This window comes from Acinonyx jubatus, chromosome B4 (genome assembly GCF_027475565.1).
Source record: "Acinonyx jubatus isolate Ajub_Pintada_27869175 chromosome B4, VMU_Ajub_asm_v1.0, whole genome shotgun sequence".
NCBI classification, from domain to species: Eukaryota; Metazoa; Chordata; class Mammalia; order Carnivora; family Felidae; genus Acinonyx; species Acinonyx jubatus.
In genome coordinates, this window is record NC_069387.1 from 138,618,958 (window position 1) to 138,634,771 (window position 15,814).

At 54.5% G+C, this 15,814-nt stretch overlaps 1 long non-coding RNA gene across 1 annotated transcript; it reads right to left on the bottom strand.

The window, feature by feature from the left end:
* Nucleotides 1-6,665: 6,665 nt before the first annotated feature.
* LOC128311000 (uncharacterized) lies at nt 6,666-13,367 on the bottom strand. The gene is made up of 3 exons (XR_008288927.1): nt 8,733-13,367; nt 7,945-8,028; nt 6,666-7,669 (listed from the first exon to the last, which is right to left on the bottom strand). It is a non-coding gene; the product is annotated as an uncharacterized LOC128311000 (long non-coding RNA).
* Between the last annotated feature and the right edge of the window lie 2,447 nt (nt 13,368-15,814).

Sequence of the window (15,814 nt, forward strand, 5' to 3'; positions counted from 1 at the left end):
GGCTTCAGCTCCTGCGTCCCAACTGACCTTTAAGAAACCATCAGTCTGGGGGCGCCTGGGGGGCTCAGTCGGCTGAGCGTCCGACTTCGGCCCGGGTCACGGTCTCGCGGTTCGTGAGTTCGAGCCCCACATCAGGCTCTGTGCTGACAGCGCGGAGCCTGGAGCCTGCTTGGGATTCTGTGTCTCGCTCTCTCTGACCCTCCCCTGCTTGTGCTCTGTCTTTCTCTCTCAAAATAAACACTTAAAAAACTTAAAAAAAAAAAGAAAGAAAGAAACCATCGGTTATCAAGTCTTGATGTAGTGCTCGAGAAGGTTCTCTGTGGTTAGAAAGGCTCTTTCGATGGCCGTGTTTTCCTACCACCCCTGCTGAGCGAGGCCAGGGTTTCTTCATGTGCTTCAATCAAAAACACCCACCCTGAGGGTCTGACTGCAGGAGACTCCGGGGCAAGACAGGGGTTAGCAGACAGGCAAACCAACAGCACTCCTCTCGATTATTTCTTTCAGAAAACACGGTTCTTTTCGCAAAAATATGCTGCTCGTATTGCAAACTATTGGGTTTACAAAACGCTGCTCCCGCGTGGACACGAGGCCAGGGCTGGGGTCCCCCGCACGCGTCTCCACGGCCGGAGCCAGACGCCCTCTAGTACCGAATGCCTGTGCTGGCAAGAGTGATGGCGTCATTTTCGTGCTAGAAACTTCCGTGGAAGCCACAAGCCATCGCTTCCCAGAGGGCCTCGAGGTTCTTGACCTCAGCGGGGGGCGTCGAGGGAGGACGGACACTTGCTGGAGGTGCCCACACCCTTTGTCGAATTAAAGATGTTTCCTCTCTGCTCATCATGCAAATTGGTTCTCATCAGGGACGGAATTTAAAATCGTCCTGAATGATTCATGAACCTCTGTTTCTGTGTTTTCATTCAGTGTGTTACACCAATGTTATCAATTGATTTACAAGCATTAAATGTTATAATAGCCTGCTAGATTTGATGTATTAATATTTTTTTAGGATTTTGCTTCTGTGCTTTCAATGAGATTAGACCCTACATTTTTTTTTCCCGTTTGTGCCATTTATTTTCTGATCTGGGTATCAGCCAGATAGATATTTTTAAAAATAGGTTACCTAGATTTTTAAAATAGTTCATGCCTGTTGTAAAAATTCAAGGCAATACAAACTAAAAGGAAAGCGTGAACACTTAGAATCTCGCCATGCGAAAGTTCCTATCTGCTAACACCGGGCGAGCAGCTCCCACTGGAGTCGGAGAACAAAGAGTTTTGTAAAAGTAACATCACGTAAATGTGTGTTAACTTCCACCAAGAAGTTTACATTTCCCTTGAAATGTGCTATTCCTTCACCAAGTCTCCTTTATTTTTTTATTCATTTGTTTTGAGAGAGAGAGAGAAGGAGAATCCCAAGCAGGCTCCACACTGTCAGCACAGAACCTGACGCAGGGCTCGATCTCAGGACTGGGACATCACCACCTGAGCCAAAACCAAGAGTCGGACACATAACCGACTGAACCCCCCAGGGGCCCTAACAAGGCTCCTGTAAAATCCCTCCAAACTGAGGTAGGGAGTCGAAATTACAAAAACATGTTAAAAGTCCGGAGGACTTTGGAATTCCCTATTTTCAACTCTACGCGGCTATATATTTACCCTTGACGCTGAGTCTGAGGACAGTCCGTGCCTCTCCCCTCCCCGCCCGCGTCTCACCAAGAACACCGCCGCTCACGTGGCTCGGGTTTTCCCCATCAGCGCCCGCTCCACCGAGACCTCCCCAAGGTGGCCACGTTTTGCTGTCGTGCTGACTTGATGTTCGTCATTCCGGGCTCTTCCAGTGTTTTAATTCAACCAACGTTTTCCTTCCGTTATGTTTTCTTTATCGTGGTAAAACAGACACAGGGCAGAATTTACCGCCGTAACCAGTAAGTGTGCGGTTCGGGGGCACCAAGCCCATTCATGTGGTTGTGCAGCCATCACCCCATGCGTCCCAAACTTTTCCATTTCCCTATAGTGACACCCAGTGAACTCTCACCCCCGTCTGCCTCCCCAGCCCCTGGCGCCCCCGTTCTGCCTTCTGTCTGTGGATCTGACTCCTCCAGGGACCTCACGTGAAATGGGTCCACACGGGATTCGTCTCGTGTGCTGGCTTCCTCCACGGAGCAGCGTCCTCAAGGCTCATCCGTGGGGCAGTATCTGTCCGGGTCCCCGCATTCAGTCTCTTGGGCATATACCCACCCACACACCCTGGGTCACGTGGTGATTCTGTGTTTAGTGTTTTGGGGAACCGCATGCTGTTTTCCACTGAGACCCCACCGGCAGCTCACGAGGGTTCCCGCATCTCACGCCCTCACTGGCACTTGCTACATCCAGGGGAGAGGTAGTGACGCTGTGTCGCTCGTGGCTTTGATCTGCTTTCCCGTAAGGATTATGTCTTCTTTGGAGAAATCGCCATTCACATATTTTCCCCTTTTCAAATCAGCTTGTTTGGTTGTTTTTGACTTGTAGGAGTTCTTTATATATTCTGGATATTAAGCCCTCATCAGATACACGGTTTGCAAATCTCCTCTCACATTCCGTGGGTTGCCTGCTCACTCTGTTGACAGTTGTGCATGTCCTCTGATGCACAAAGAACATTATTTACGTCTCGACAAAGCCCGGCGTGCGTATTTTCCACTTTCATTGCCTGTGCTTTCGGTGTCATAACCAAGAAATCGTCGCCAGCCCAACGTCGTGCAGCTTTCCCCCAGGTTTTCTCCTCCGCGTTTTATGGCTTAAGCTCTAATGTTTAGGTCTGGGTCCACTGTGAGGGCATCTTCACGTGCAGCGTCGGGTGAGAGTCCGGCTTCCCTGCTCTGCATGTGGACCCTCCTGTTTCCCCGGCACCGTCTGGTGGAGACTGTCCTTTCCCCATCGAACGGTCTTGGCGAAGATTACGTGGCCACATACGTGCGGGTGTGTTTCTGGGACTTTGATTCTGGTCCATCAGTCCACACCCTGCCCTCACGCCAGCACCGCGGTTTGATGACCTGTGTGTGTGTGTGTGTGTGTATGTATGTGTGTGCGTGTTTTCTATGTGTGCGTGCTTTCTGTGTGTGCGTGTGTGTGCGTGTGTGCGTGTGTGTGTACGGTAAGTTTTGAAATCAGGAAAAGTGAGCCCTCCAACTTTGTTTTTTTTTTTCAAGATTGCTTCTTTAGGATGGAATTTTCCATTTCTGCAGAAGGAAAGTGTCACTGGGATTTCCATAGGGATCTCTTTGAACCTGTAGATCACTTTGGGCAGTTCTGACACCCTAACGATAGTAAGCCTTCCAATCCACGGGCACAGGTGCCTTTCCGTCTATTTGGGTCTCTAACTCCCTCTTCCGCGTCGGTAGCTTTCACGTCCAAGCCCTCCACCTCCTTGGTTAAGTTAATTCCCAAGTCTTTACTCTTTCTGATGCGAGTGACAGTGCAATTGCTGATTTGCTGTTGGATGGTTCGTTATCGGTGTAGACAGAGGCAGCTGATTTTTGTGTGTTCATTTTATCTCCTGTGACTTTGCTGACTTTATTTATTAATTCGAATCAGGTTTTTTTGCGGAATCTTTAGGGTTTTCTACATAAAAGGTCATGTCACCTGCAAACGGAGATAACCTTACTTCTTCTTTGACAGTTGCTCTGGCTAAAACCCCCAGTACCATGTTGAATGGAAGCAGTGGACGCGGCCGTCCTTGCCACGCTGCTGGTCTTGGGGGAAAGTTCTCGGCCCCTCACCGCTGACTGCGATGTTAGCTGTGGGTTTTTGCGTATATGGCCTTCGTTACGTTGAGAGAGTTTCCTTCTGTTTTTAGTTTGTTGACTATTTTTATCATGAAAGTGTGTTGAACTTTGGGAAATGCTTTTTCTGTATCAGTTGAGACGATTGTGTGCTTAACGTTTCCTTCATCCTGTTAATCTGTGTGACGTTGGATCGTCAGAGGTGGATCTCTCCCTGCGTCCCAGGAACAACTCCCACGTGGTCGTGGTGTGGGATCCTTTAATGAGCTGCCGCTTCGGTGTTTTGTTGAACCTCCCATTACATTTTATTTATTTTATTTTATTTTGTTTTGTTTTGTTTTGTTTTGTTTGTTCATGTATTTTGAGAGACAGAGACAGAGCATGAGCAGGGGAGGGGCAGAGAGAGAGGGAGAGAGAGAGAATCCCAAGCAGTCTCCATGCTGTCAGTGCAGAGCCCAATGCGGGGCTCGAACTCAGGAACTGTGAGATCATGACCTGAGCGGAGATCAGATGCTTAACTGACTGAGCCACCCAGGGGCCCCAAGCTTTCCCTTACATTTTTAAATACATTTGTCTGTTTAGTTTAGTTACACTCATATTCAGAAATACCAAATACATATTTCTGGATTCCTTTCATATGTCTTGTGTATCTCTGTGCCTCCGTAAGATATAGATAGTTCCAGTCTGCCCAGGTGCCAAGACAGCACAGACGAGGGTTACCCAGCCCTGTCCGGGCTGAGTGTCCCCAGGGTCCAGGGCAGGAGCTGGAGAGAGACCCGGGGAGTTGGGAGACGTTCCTCCGGGCCCCACACCCTAGAGACCCCCCAGGAGACGTCAGATCTGGCTGGAACGGAGGTGACCGGACAGGGACACCACCCCCTGCCGTGCTATGCCCGAGGGGGCAGAGGGAGGGAAGGGGGAGCCTCGGCATCCGAGGTGAGGACAGAGTGGGGGGCGGCCTCACGCCGGGTGCAGGCGGGTGAGGTGGTGCGCCTGCCACGGGTGTGCCTTCAGGAGGTGCTGCCGTCTCCACGGGGGGCGGGGGGGGGGGTCACAGCTCTCGGCGGGAAGCCGCAACCCACAAGGAAGGTCTGCTTCTGGAAGGAGCTTGCACATCCCCCCCAAATGACGCTGTGCTGTCCTTGACATTGGGCGTAACCCATGCTGACCTCGAGCCCCCATAGCGGGGCGGGGGGAGGTGGGGGGCGTCCTCGTCTTTATCTACAGGTGACAAACGGAAGGGAGACGCCCCCGTGAGGTTCGCTGGCATCTCGCACGCCCTGCTCTGCTCTGCTGACCCCGGAGCGGCCGCCCCAGCGGCCATCCTCAAGTGCTCGGCTTGGGGCCCAGGTGGGCATCTGCCCATTTCCTGTGCATCCGAAGCTATGTTTGCGTTTGAAAGACCCGGCCTCGTTCCTGAGCAAGGTCGGATGAGGTGTCCCGTGGGGAAGAGGGGAGGCCAGACCTGTGCCAAACACGAACAGACGCTGACGTGGAGGGAGGGGCGGCCATGGCGGGTCCGGGGAGGGCACGGACAGGTGAGGGGTAGGGAGGAGCCGCGCCCACGGCAGGCCGGGCTCCCGTCTGGGATGCAGTTTTCCGTCCCCCAGGGAAACTGAGGTCTGGCCGTCCACCCCTGAGCCCCACTGCAGAGAGATGCACTGTCCTGTAGGACTCGACCCCTGCCCGCCCTCGGCTGGTGACCTCATCGCACAGAATAAATCCGGGTGATTTGCTGAGGGAGCAGAGTGCCTGTGCCAGGGACCCAGAGAAGGAGGTGTCCAGCCCTGAGGGCCTCTCGGGAGAGCAGGGCGGACAGAGGCCCCAGCCCGGCATTCTGGCTCCCAGAGCGGGAGGGGCGCCGTCTGAGTCCCCGACCAGCGCCGGGTCCGTCAGCCAATCAATCGGGGAGAGGGGGCTGCTGCCCGCAGGAAAAAGGGGTTCTTCTGCAAGGACAGAGGTGGAGACGACGGGGCTCCTGCACAGACCCGGGCTCTCAGGGGCCGGAGGGGCCGGAAGGGGTGCAGCAACTGCGGGGGCTGTCCCTGCCCACCGCCACCAACCCCCAGCCAACCCCCCCGGGCTCCTGGCTCCTTCTCACCCAGGCTGGGCACCCGCGAGGCTGGAGCCAGCCCAAACAGAGCACCAGCCGGGGCAGCGGAAGAACAAGCAGGGCGTCCTTGAGCACGGGACGGTGGCCCCGGGGGCAAGGGGAGGAGGAAGCTAAGAGTGCTGGGCTTCCGTTCAATGGAAGAAAGCGTTTTCCGGGACGCAGAATTGCTCAGAAACGGACCAGTGTTGGCGCGAAGGGGTGAGCGCCCCGAGCGGGCAGATGCAGCCACGTCGGATCACAGAGGAGTGTGGGTTCCTGCCTGTAGAACCACACAGACCTCGCGGCGCCCTGCTGGGCGGCCTCGGGGCCCTGTCCGGCCACCGCGTCCTCAGCCCAAAGTCATGCTATGTCCTGAGCAGCTCCTGCCGCCTGGGGGCTGAGTTCCGGCCGCCGTGGCGAGAGCAGCGAGCAGCTGTGTGTCCTACTGGCCCAGCCGCTTATTCATATCCCTTCCCAGACGGAAATATAAGGAAACGTGCTAGCAATTTTGACTTTATTTCATACAACACAGGATGAGGCTGAATGGGAACCGGTTTCCGAACGAGTGTGGATTACAGACCTGAAAACCCGAGTTCACGTCCAGCTGCAAATACCATTCAGAGGAAATCTCTTGTTTTGCAAAACGAAGCTGCATGTTGACAAATTCTTTGCCTGAGATTCTGGAGGGGGTCTAAAGCCCCCAGAGTCCGTGTTCTGCCTGCAAGGAGGAGGTCGCAGCCACCAGGGACAGCCCCGCCCCCCCCCCCAAGGCTGCTGAGGCCCCCGCCCGCCCCGGGCCGCGGCCGCAGAGCGTGGAGGTCCCGGGGCCCCCACAGCCGGGCAAGCCGCGCCTCCGCCGCTCCCCCCCACGCCACCAGCTCAGCCCCCAGCCCCCCTGTCCGGGTCGCCTTTGGCAGGGGGGTGCGGGGGGACCTGCCTGCAGGTGGGTTGCCCGTCGTCAGGTCGCCCATCTGTTGCCTCCCCCACCCTCCTCGCAGACCCCTCGCCTGGTGCCCTGCTCCTGCTCCTCTGCCTCCTCCTTCCCAGTGCTCCCCTCACACGCCGCCTCCTAGGAGCCTCCCTTGGCAGTCCTGGGCACTGCCACACCCGGTCGCACCCGTTCACCCGCCAGCCCCAACCAGGCATGCTTCCCGTCCGGGGATTGCTGCTATACGTGTCTGCCTCTCCCTCCGCACACACAGGACAGGGGCCAGCAGAGCCCCAAGAGGACGCTAACCTGGGAAGGCTTCCCGGAGGTGCAGGTCTCAGCATGGAAGTATAAAGATGCCACTCACAGTCTGAACTCGGGCTCACACGAGTCAGGGGGGTCATGACTCGGTGGCCTGCTGGGCCTGTGGGCACACGGGTGGACCGTCCTCCCCACTGGACAGAAGATACTCTGAAGCTCAGTGGGCAACGGGGGCAGCCAGCGGCCAGAACAGATGAGGCGCTGACGCCTGAGAAGAGGAGGGGCTCCGTGCGTCCTGCCTTTCTGCCGACTAAATCAGAGCCCGGGAGCCCCAGGATCTCCCCGCTTCCACCCTAGCGAACAGCTGACCCGGCTCCTGTGTCAGCGGTCCTGTCCTCAGAACACGTCAGTGTATGCCCCTAAGTGGAATCGTTTTGAGCATCCCTGTGGAGATCAGGGCTCAGTCACCACTTTCCTGACAACTGAGACAGGAGCACCTTCTCACCAGGAGACCAGACCTGACAGGAGGATACTCAGCATTGAGGCTTCAGCTACAGCTACCTAGCAGGTGCGGGCTGGAGCTCCTCTGCCGTCTCTGAGTTGTCCAAAGACAGGAAAATTCAGTTTCCCCACATTCTAAAGATCAAGGGAACATGAGTTTCCAGTGGGGGACAGGGGGAGGCAGGGCTGGGGTGGCAGGGCTGGGGGGCAAGGCCAGGGCGTCAGCGCGGGGGAGACAGGGCCGGAGGGCCCAGCTCCCTTCCCCCCACCCCCACCCCAGGGCCTGTAACCACCGTCCCGCCCCCAAACACACTAGACAGGCCTCCACAGCCCTGGCTTCTGTCCTCCAAGTCAAGATGTCCACCCCTCCCCACCCCCTCCGTCAGAGCCAGGCAGGCCTGAATCCCCACCTTGGCCACCTCCAATCCCAGAGGCATCACTGTGGTCAGACACCTGAGGGTCACATCTCTCCTCACTCAGTCCCGGAAGAGTCACTGGGTAAAACACCACCATGGGAGTGTCATACAGGAGAAAACCACCCAGACAGGGCCCAAATCCCCCTCTTGCCCCAGTGGCCCTTAGTAATGTGGCATGGATGGATGGATGGGGGGGCGGAGTGGATGGATGGATGGATGGATGGTCAGATGGATGGATTGGTGGGTGGCTGGGTGGATGGATGGATGGATGCACAGATGGGCAAATGGGCGGATGAATGGATGAGTGGATGGATGGATGGATGGATGGACAGATGGATGGATGAATTGGTGGATGGATGGATGGTCGGTCAGATGGATGGATGGATAGATGGTTGGATGAATGGTTGGGTGGCTGGCTGGGTGGATGGATGGATGGATGCACAGATGGGCAAATGGGTGGGTGAATGGATGAGTGGATGGATGGATGGATGGATTGGTAGGTGGGTGGATAAATGAATAGATGGATGGATGGATGGACAGATGGATGGATGGGTGAATGGATGGATGGATGATGGATGGATGGGTGAATCAAAGAGACAACATTTCACACCAAGGTCTCCTAGGGAATCAGCCACCCTCTTAGTTTTAGGGAACAAGGCCAAAGGAGTTTAGTCCTAACATGTGGCCAGAACTGGACACAGGCAGGCCTGTGCCATGGCCAGGGAAGGGCAGGTGGCAGAAGAACTTGGCAGGGATTCAGAAAACTTGGATCCTCCTCCTACCTCGGCCAATTCTTCATGACATCCCTTGGCCCCATCTGGCACCAGTTGCCCTGGTTCATGGGCTGGACTGAACCCATCCATCCAGTCATAGCACCCTCAAAGGAGATGTTCCCTGGCTGAGAGGCCAGTGGGCGTAGATCGCCTGAAGCCCAGACGCCTCTACAGCAGTGGAAATGCAGACACCTGGATCCTTCTCCAAACAGCCCTGCGTGGCGTGGTGTGGGTCTGATTTTGTCTTAGGCTCTGGGGTAGGAGGTCAGCATCCCTGCCAAGAAAAAAGAGAACATTCAGTTCATGCATATGCATAACCTCATCGCCAGGCTAATGAAAAGTCCCTACACATGTGCACGAGTCAGAGAGATGTGCACCAAGTCTCAGCTTGTGCCCTTCTGTCTTTAAAATTATGGTTAGTAATTAGCAGAGAATTTTGACTTAAAAGAAACAAGAGTCATAAGACATTTAATGGTTTCCAAACTAATTACAAATATGGCCACAAGTGGAAAAGCAACTCCATAAAAATGATAAGTTGGCTCGGGCCCCAGAAAGACCATGTGGCATGGACATGGCCTTCATCTTTGGGACCCAAAAGCTGAATGTCTTCAGATTCGTGCCCTCCTGCCCCCGCCTCCCAGTGGGGTGGATGCAGGAGCTCTTACTGTGGTTAACGGTTTTAGTCTGTCATGCTATTTAACTGCTTTATTGTGATATAATTCACGTCCCGTACAACTCGCCCATCTGAAGTGCACGATCCTAGTGCATCCACTGAGCTGTGCACCCGTCTCCACAACCGATCGGAGGTGGATATTTTTATCACCCCAAGAAAAAGAAAGAAATCCTGCTCCCTTCGCCCTCACCCCAGCCCTCCACCTGCCCCCAGCCCCGGGCAACCACAAATTCACGCCCCATATCCACAGATCTGTCCGTTCTAGCAATATCCTGTCCATTGAGCCACACACCGCATGGCCCTTTGTGACCGACATCTGTCACTCACGTTTGCAAGGTTCACCAGGCTGTCCTGTGGGTCAGTGCTCCAACCCTTTTCATGGCTGAATAATATTCTATTGTTTGGATACATCACGTTTCTTACACCTGGCAGACATCTGATTTTTCGGCTTTTTTGGCTAGGGTGAATCACACCGCTACAAACGTTAATGTGCAAGATTTTGTGTGAGGACATGTTGTCATTTGTCTCCGTAAATACCTAGCAGTGGAATTACCATGTCATCCGATTGGCCTACGTTTAACCAGCGGAACTGCTAGACTTTTTTCCAAAGTGGGTTCCCCACATGCCATTCTGACCAGCAAGGGGGGAGGCTTCCGATGGCTTCACAGCCTTGGCCAGCACTTTTTATCACCTGTCCTTCAGATGGCAGTCATCCTGGTGGGTATGAAATGGTACCTCTTTGTGCTTTTTTTTTTAAGATTTTATTTATTTTTTTTAATTTTTTTTTATGTTTATTTTGGGGACAGACAGAAACAGAGCATGAGCAGGGGAGGGGCAGAGCGAGACGGAGACACAGAATCCGAAGCAGGCTCCAGGCTCTGAACCGCCAGCACAGAGCCCGATGTGGGGCTCGAACCCACAGACCACAAGATCATGACCTGAGCCAAAGTCTGATGCTTAGCTGACTGAGCCACCCAGGCGCTCACTTCTTTGTGCTTTTGATGTGCGTGTCCCTGATGGCTAATGACGTCGAGTGTCTTTTCCTGCACTTGTTGGCCATTTACATATCTTCTTCGATGGAGAAATGTCTGTTCAGATCCTGTGCTCATTTTTAAATTCATTTACCTTTTTATTACTGAGTTGTAATTGCACGTTCTATAATTTATATATCCTAGATACAAATTGTTATCAGGTTTATGATTGGCAAATATTTTTTCTCTTTCTCTGGGCTATTTTTTCATTTTTCTTGATAGTTCCTTTGATGCACAAAAGTTTTTACTCTTGATGAAATCTAACTTACCTATTTTTTCCTTTGCTGTTATGCTTTTGATGTCATGTTTAAGAAACCATTCACCTAATCCAAGGGCACAAAGATTTATACCTATGTTTCCTTCTAAAAGTTTTATAGTTTGGGGACACCCAGCTGGCTCAATAGGGGGAGCATGTGACTCTTGATCTCAGGGTCACGAGTTCGAGCCCCACTTTGGGTGTAGAGATAACTTCCAAATAAAATTTTTAGATAAAACAAAAGTTTTATAGTTTTGGCTCTTACAATTGGGTCCCCGATTCATTTTGACTCACTTTTTGTATTTGGTGTGAGGTTGGGATCCGAACTTATTCCTTTGAATGTGGAGCTCAAACGTGAGGTTTTGGTCCTGGGTCTCTTCACTCTCTCCCCCTGACCAGCCGTACGTCCTGTGTCAGCACCAGACGGTCTTCACCTTTGCAGCTTCCATAGTAAGTGCTGAGACCAGGAAGTGCGAGTCATCCAACTTTGTTCTTCTTTTTCAAGATTGTTTTAGCTATTTAGGGCCCCTTATGTGACCATACAAAGTTTGGGATGCATTTTTCTATGCACACAAAGAGGTCAGCTTAGATTTCCATCACGTTGGATCTGTAGATCACTGTGGGAAGTATTACCACATTTAACAGTATTAAATCTCCGGGCCCATACACATGACTGTCTTTCCATTTATTTAAGATCCAATTTAGGTTGTGTGCATATTTACTTAGATAATTTGGATTATTATTTAGATCTATCTTTAGACTTATTTAGATTCAATTCCTTTCAACAATGTTTTATAGTTTTCAGAGTGTAAGTGTGCACGTCTGTGGTTAAACTTATTCCCGATTCCTTACTTATTCGTTTTGATGCTCTTGTAGATGGACTGTTGTCCTTATTTTAGTTGGCTCATTGTGACTAAACAGAAAAACGATTTATTTTGCATGCTGATTTTGTAACTGGCAACTTGCTGAACTATTTATTAGCTCCACCAGGGTTGAGGGGATCCCTTGGGTTTCACATACACAAGACCACGTCATCCGCAGACAGAGACAGTCTTACCTCTTCCTTTCTAACACGGATGCCTTGTGTTTCCTTTCCTCACCTAACCCCCCAGGGACCCTCCAGTGCACAGTGGACGTTCTGTCACTCCTGATCTTAGGGGGAGAGCGGTCAGTCTCCAAGCTTTCAGTGCCCTGCACATTTTTCACAGATACCCTTGGTCGGGTTGAAGGACTTCCCTTTGGTTCCTTGTTTGTTAAGTGCATTTATCACGAAGGGGTTTGAATTTTGTCAACTGTTCTTTCCGCATCCACAGAGACGATCGTGTGTTTTTTTGTCCCTTATTCTACTGATGGTGCAGATTACATTAATGGATTTTCAGATTGTTTTGTTGTCTGTCTGTCCGTTTGTGGTCTTGGCCGGGTTGCTTGGGACGTCCACTTTGGTGTCGCACCCAGAGGCTCAGCCTCGGGCTTGGGCAGTCACCCTTGTGAGGATTAGCAGGGCTCCCCTGACCCCTCCGCTCCGCTGCCCGCCTCGCCTCCAGTGCCATCGCCTGCCAGGCTCCGCTCATCAGCAGCCGGCTGCTCCACTGTGCTGGGCGGGAATTGCCCGGGAATAACCCCAGCACACTCAGGCAGGGCTGGGTTTTGAGGACTCGGAGGACTGTTCTGACCCAGGGGGTCTCGGAGGAGGTGTCTCCTGCTTGGGTCCCGGCCAGGGTGCTCGTTGGCCCAGTGCTTAGCGAGTTGCTGTGGGCCAAGAAGGGCAACTTGGGCTTGAACTTCCTCACTCTGTTTCAAATGAAGTCGGTTCCTCTGGAGACATTTTGGTGCGCTCTCTTCCAGCTGACGGCCTCTCCCGGGTCTGCGTTTCTGAGCCGCTCCTCTGGGCACCGGGCGGGACGGTAGCCTCTGGTCTTCACGGTCAGTTCTCCGGCGTGGACTCTGTCTTATGAAGCAGCTGAGGCAAGAGCGGTCATGGCCCAGGCTGGCCAGCCCACCACAGGGGGTACAGCCTCCATATGACGAAGGGACAGGAGGACGTGCGGGGGGGGGGGGACACCCTCCACTGGAGTTGGGAGGGCGAGGGCGCTGGTGGGCGGCCCCCGCTGACACACCCTGACCCGTGGCTGGGAGCTGAAAGCGAGCGCCCCCCCCCCCCCCGGCCACATCTGCCCAGAGCAGAACTTCATCACGCTGGTCGGTGGCCGCGAGGAAGGGAGAGGATCTCGACAAGTTTCAGTGAGTTTTCTTGAGCACATGTTTCCTCATTTGCTGCATATCCTTCGGACGATTTCCGGAGACCGTAAATGGGCCTTTCTTTGTTTTTATTACTTTGGCAAACTTCGCTTGTTTGCTGGTGGGCACGCTGCGACCCTTGCGCTGACAGCCCAGAAGCGGGATTCTTCTCTCATTTCCTAAAATTCCCCTCTCTAGCCCAGACCATCCACCTAGCTGTACATGCGGCGGCCTCCGGGGGGCCCACTGCTGTCCCCGGGAATGAGCCCGTGACAGCCCCTGACGTAACCCTCTGCCCAAGCTCCCTGTCCTTGGGGGCTCCTCCGTCCGCCAACTGACCGCCTCCTCGGCCCTCAGTCCCGTCCCCAGCCTCTCCTGTCCACCCTTCCCTGCATCCCCCCTGCCCCATGCCAGACCCTCACCACCTCTCCCCTGCCCTGTGGTCACTTATGTCCAGACCTTACCACCTCCCCCCTGCCCTATGGTCACCTCTGCCCAGACCCTCTCCTCCTCTCCCCTGCCTTGCGGTCACCTCTGCCCAGACACTCACCACCTCCTCCCCTGCCCTATGGCCATCTCTGCCCAGACCCTCTCCACCTCTCCCCTGCCCTGCGGTCGCTTCTGTCCAGACCCTCTCCACCTCCCCCCCCTGCCTTGCAGTCACCTCTGTCTAGACCCTCTCCACCTCCCCCCTGCCCTGAGGTCACCTCTCTCCAACAACCTAACTGTATGCACTCATCGAGGCCATGCTCCCACCCCAGCTGCTCCAAGAGGTCCAGGCAGAGGTGGGGATGCCCGTGCTGATGCCCATGCTGTCCCACGTTGGCCTCTGACCTCTAGGAATGGACCGATCCCATCAAACGGCAGTTAGCACGTCGTACCTCTGCCCCCTTCTCAGAGCCCCTGGAATCTGTGGGTCTGGATGAACATGTCAGAACCACTTTCACACTGGAGGGTCAATGGAGGAGTCCCCATGCCGGCAAGAGGGTAGAGGGTGCCCAGAAAATGCCTTGTCCACCTCCAGGTTCGAGTTCCTGGAAACGCTGGGTGCGTGCCACATGCCCCTGAAGAGCGGAGCCCTGAGGACGAGCCTCCCGGCTCCGTCAGCCAGGACGGCCGAGACCGGAGCTTTCAGCTCCCCTCAGTAGGTGAGGCGGTAATTCTCATGCCGTAAAATAACACGCTCGTTACCCTGAATGAACACCAAAACAGCATGCTGGATGGGAAAAAAAAAAAAGGTGAGAAAGAAATCACTCGGTGTGATCCCACTTATGCAAATTTGTGTATCACACAAACAACACTGTATCATCGAGGGTCGCGCCACGGAAGACGAGCAGCGTGGGAGGGACTCACCGCTCCAGAAGGTGTTCCCACGAGGAGGCAGAGACCGGCCTCTGACGCCGACTCCCTGCAGAGAAGCGGCAAACCCGCTCACAGGCGTGGCGGGCATGTGAGTTTCTTTCACATTATTTTCTCTAGTCTTCTGTATAACTGAAATATTTCATTAGCCTTTTTAAGTAAATATAAGATTAGGACGCCTGGTGGCTCAGTCGGTTGAGCATCTGACTTCAGCTCAGATCATGATCTCACAGTTCACAAGTTCAAATGCCCCCTCGGGCTCTGTGCTGACAGCTCAGAGCCTGGAGCCTGCTTCGGGTTCTGTGTCTCCCTCTCTCTCTCTGCCCCTCCCCTGCTCATGCTCTGTCTCTATCATTCTCAAAAATGAAAACTTTTAAACATTAAAAAAATATATTGAAAAATAAAAGAAGGAAAAAAATGTAAGATTATTAGTGATAAATTCACACTGTGGTGTAAATGACTGCCATCTGTTCCTTTCTACTAGAAGCATTTTGGTTGCAGGGAGAGAGAACACATGAAGCATCCAGAACCCCTGGAAGCATCGGGATCTGTGCTCACCCCCCTCCCCAGGGCTCACCCCCCCTCCCCAGGGCTCACCCCTCCCTCCCCAGGGCTCACACCCCCTCCCCAGGGCTCATCCCCCCTCCTCAGGGCTCATCTCCCCTCCTCAGGGCTCACCCCCCCTCCCCAGGGCTCACCCCTCCCTCCCCAGGGCTCACATCCCCTCCCCAGGGGTCACACCCCCTCCCCAGGGTTCACTTCCCCCTCCCCAGGGCTCACCCCTCCCTCCCCAGGGCTCACACTCCCTCCCCAGGGCTCACCCCTCCTTCCCCAGGGCTCACAGCCCCTCCCCAGGGCTCACAGCCCCTCCCCAGGGCTCATCCTCCTCCCCAGGGCTCACCCCTCCCTCCCCAGGGCTCACTTCCCCCTCCCCAGGGCTCACCACCCCCAGGACTCACTGTAGTATTTCACAGACATGCCAGACTCCCCTCAACCAAGCTGACATCAGCGGGCACGTGGGCCCCCACCCCACCTCTGAGGGCACCCCGCTGCAGTGGGGAGACACGAGTGGCCTGGGGCTGCTATGTGGATGGCAGGGGTCCTCCGGGGTCCGAAGGGAGAAAGCCTTCACTGCAACGGCCACTTACTAAAGACCCGCAGGCTCCCGGCTCCACGCAGGGGGAACCAGACCAGGTCCAGCCCCCTGGGAGCTTCGAGGCCACAGACAAGGGGGCCACCCCGACGGGCTCCGCGCAGGGAGACCAGTGAGTGGAGCCGGGGTGAACTCTGAGAGGCAGCCTGCGTGGGAAGCAGCTGGCCCCGCAAAGAGCCTGAGGAACCGTCCTGGGGGCGGGAGGCCCCGGCAGGAGCAAACACGCGAAGGAGACCAGTGGGGCCCACATGAAGGACAGCAGCAAGGGGACAGAGAGGTGGCGGGCAGGATCAAGGGCGGCCTCGGGGGCTCGGACGTCAGGGCCACAGGATCAGGGCGCTGGCCGCGAAGTCTCGTTGGGTCCAAGCGGAGGGGAGGGTC